A 3,341-nucleotide genomic window follows, 5' to 3' on the forward strand; every position below is an offset into this window, starting at 1 on the left:
AACATTAACCCCCTTGGCAAGTGGCCCCAGCCCAGCCATCGAGTCGGCTCCTGTTGACATGTGATAACAGGTGTTTGTTTAGCCGGGGCCACTTGCCAAGGGGGTTAATGTTCAACTCCCTCCAACCCTGGAGCTGCAGGAGGGGGCGCTGGGTAGTGAGACCCCAGGCCAGTGCTGGGCCCACAGCCTTCTGCCCTTTCCCCAGGCAGGAGTGGGCCTTGGCCTTGGGGAGGTGAGGCCTCCCAGGGTCTCCTGGATCTCTGGGAGAGACGCACAAAAGCAGCAGGTGGGACCCTCTTGCCCTCCTGGAGGAGGAGGAGCCTGGGTTGCTGAGTGGATCAGCTTCGCAAAAGCCCACAGGAGTCTGGATGGGGCTGATGTTGGGGGCCCTGGGGGCTCCTAGCAGGCCCTGGTGGCCTGAAGTATGGGGACGGGGTGGGGCTCCATCAGTCCCACCTGGGGCTCCCTTGGTGGTCTTTGCTTGCTTTTCCCTTGGCCTGGACCCCTCTCTGCTCTCCACCCCACCCCGATTTCCTCTCTGCTCAGCCCGAGCCCTGGTACCCTAAGGGGTCCCTGTGGCCGGACACGTATCAACCCCAAGAAGGCCTGGGCAAGGGGTCACAGGTGATGGGAGGGGCTTCCACCACCCCCCACCTACTCCCACTTCCTGTCCTCATAGGAGGGCTGGCAGGGGTCAGGTTACCCCTACACACACACACAAAAAGCCAAAGCCTCAGGCTGCCTCCAGCCATGAGACCCCTGGGCCAGCCTCTCCCCCAGGCGAAGCTGGACACACAGGGGCCGCTGGCGAGGAGGGGCCGAAGCAGACGTGACCCCAGGACACTTGACTCCACACAGGAGCTCCTGGGGGGAAGGAGGCGGGGAGCAGAGCCTGGGCACCCCCCGGGTCTGGGGTGGGGGGCTGCTGGCCAAGGGGGACATGGGCGGGGGCTCCATCTTCTCCGCTTCCACATGCTGTGGCCAGCACCGCCAGATGGGGCCAGCGGGAGAGCAGGGCACAAGCCATCCTCCAGCCGCACCCACCCCCGGCTCTGGGGACAGAAAAGCCTGCTTCCCAGGGCTTCCCACGCGGCCCTGCGAGCCCTGGGCGCACAAACCCAGCCTCACCCAGCTTCAGGGAACCTTCCAGATTGGCCTAGGGGCAGCCAGGAAGCTCAGGGAGGGAAACGGGCCTCCTGCGGGCCAGGGTCTGCCCGGGGCAGGGGCGGGGCAGGCAGGAGGGCCTGACTCTCTCTCTTCGGGCCAAGCGCCCTCCCCACGGGGCAGAAAGTGCATCCTGACCACGGAGCCAAGCTGGAGGCTCGAGAGGACGGGCCACCTCGGCTGCCCAACCCAGAGATAAGGAATACGAGGGGCCGAGGTGGCGGGTTGCCCAGAGGCCCTTGGGGTAGTCCCGCCCCACCTGCCAGCTGCCTGGCCCCCGGACAGTGGGCGGACTGAGGACAGGGGAGCGGCGGGGCTGGCATCTGGCCCTCAGCCCGAGAAGAGGAAGGCCGGGCTGCCCTGCGCTGAGCGGGAGTGTGGGCAGCCCCAGGTCAGGCCCTGGGTCAGACTGCAGCCTGGGAGGCAGTGAGCTATGGGCCACGTGGCTTCCAAAGGCCTTGGCATCAGCTGGGTTGAGAAGGGCCTCATCTTGGACTCTGGCCAAGGGAAGCGGCGGAGGACAAGCCCTGGCCACCCCTGGACCACCAGCCAGGCCCTCGCTCCGTGATGCGATGCCTCCTCCCACCGACATTCCTACATTCGTGGGGTGTTTGCTGAGCCACCCTGGGCACCTGGGAATCACTGGTCCCCACCCTTTCCCAGAGAAGTCCTCGTCCACAGACAGACAGACAGAGAGACAGACACACACACACGGACACTCTGTGGTTAGGGCTCTGATGAGGGCAGCCCAGGGGCCAAGATACACACGGGACAGTGGAGAATGCAGCAGGGAAGGCTTCTCAGAGGAAGTGTCCTTTAGGGGAGGCGCTGGGAAGGTTCTCAGCTGTCCCAGGAGGAAAGACCCCTCCCACTGTCTCACAGCACCCCCACAGCAGCCCCCTTCCGGGGTGAAGAGCGGAGGCCTCAGGCACGGCCCCCGACCTCTGCTTTTATGACATATGGATGATATGTTCAAAAATATTAAGAGGGGAGGCCCTGAGGGAGGGGGTCATAGAGCCAGGCTCTGGGGTCAGAGAGACCTGGCTCTGAGCCTGGGCTCAGTCACGTGCCAGCTGCAACCTTCATCTTTCTGAGCCTCAGTTTCCTTATCTGTAAAACGGATGCTTTCGGAGCTTGGGGGAGGGTTAAATAAGAGGACTGGCTTCATGCACTTGGCATGAAGGTGAAAGTGTTAGTCGCTCAGTCGTGTCTGACTCTATGCGACCCCATGACTGTAGCCAGCCAGGCTCCTCTAGAATACTGGAGTGGGTTGCCATTCCCTTCTCCAGGGGATCTTCCCGACTAAGGGATTGAACTTGCATCTCCTGCATTGCAGGCAGTTTCTTTACCGTCAGAGCCACGAGGGACTCGCACTTAGCCTGGTGCCTGGCATTTGCTCAGCTCTTGATAAGCCCCAGATCTTGGCTGTTAGAAGAGGTCCCCCTCCCCCGCGATGGAGGGCCCTGCAATGAAGGCTGGCCGGGGCACTCAGTGCTTGTGTGCAGGGAGAGGACCAAACGCTCCCCTCCCCCGAGAGGACGTGCCTTCGCTCACGGCTTCCTGGACCTGAGCTGACAGTCAGCTGCTCCGGCACGTCTCGGCCGCCTCCTCCAAAGTCCACCAGCCCCTGCTGCCCAGGGGGTAAAGAAGCCACTGTCAGCAGGGGCTGGGACAGGACCGGCAGGGGCCCTGGTTCCCTTGTCAGGGTCACTTGCTACCTGCCCCTTTGTGAGGCCATTCCCCTTCTTTGGAACATTCTGAGTTCATGTGACTCGGGGTGGACCACACATCCCCGTCTGACTCCGGGGCTGGCCAATCAGAGCACCTGTCCCCGGGAACTATGACCAAGTTAGGGCAAGGAGACACAACTGTGGGACTTTGGCCGGGACCCTGAGGCAAGGGGCACTTTCTCTCCACTGGGGTTGCTTCATCAGCAGGAGGGGAGCGGGAGCTGCCGCCCACGTTCTTGTCACCATGGTGGGGGGTGGGGGGGAGGTTGGATTCAGCCGGCTTTGCAACCCCAGGGACCTGGGCCCAGGTCCTCCAGCCCTTCAACACCTCACTACCGTGCTGGGCAAGCCAGGCTTGGTGATGGGGTTGGAGGTCAGGTCACTGAACTGCTGAGTGACCCAGGGCCAAGCACTGGGCCCCAAACCCACAGACCCACAAGACAAACA

The sequence above is a fragment of the Bison bison genome, unplaced genomic scaffold, assembly GCF_000754665.1.
Source record: "Bison bison bison isolate TAMUID 2011002044 unplaced genomic scaffold, Bison_UMD1.0 scf7180017864080, whole genome shotgun sequence".
Taxonomy (NCBI): Eukaryota; Metazoa; Chordata; class Mammalia; order Artiodactyla; family Bovidae; genus Bison; species Bison bison.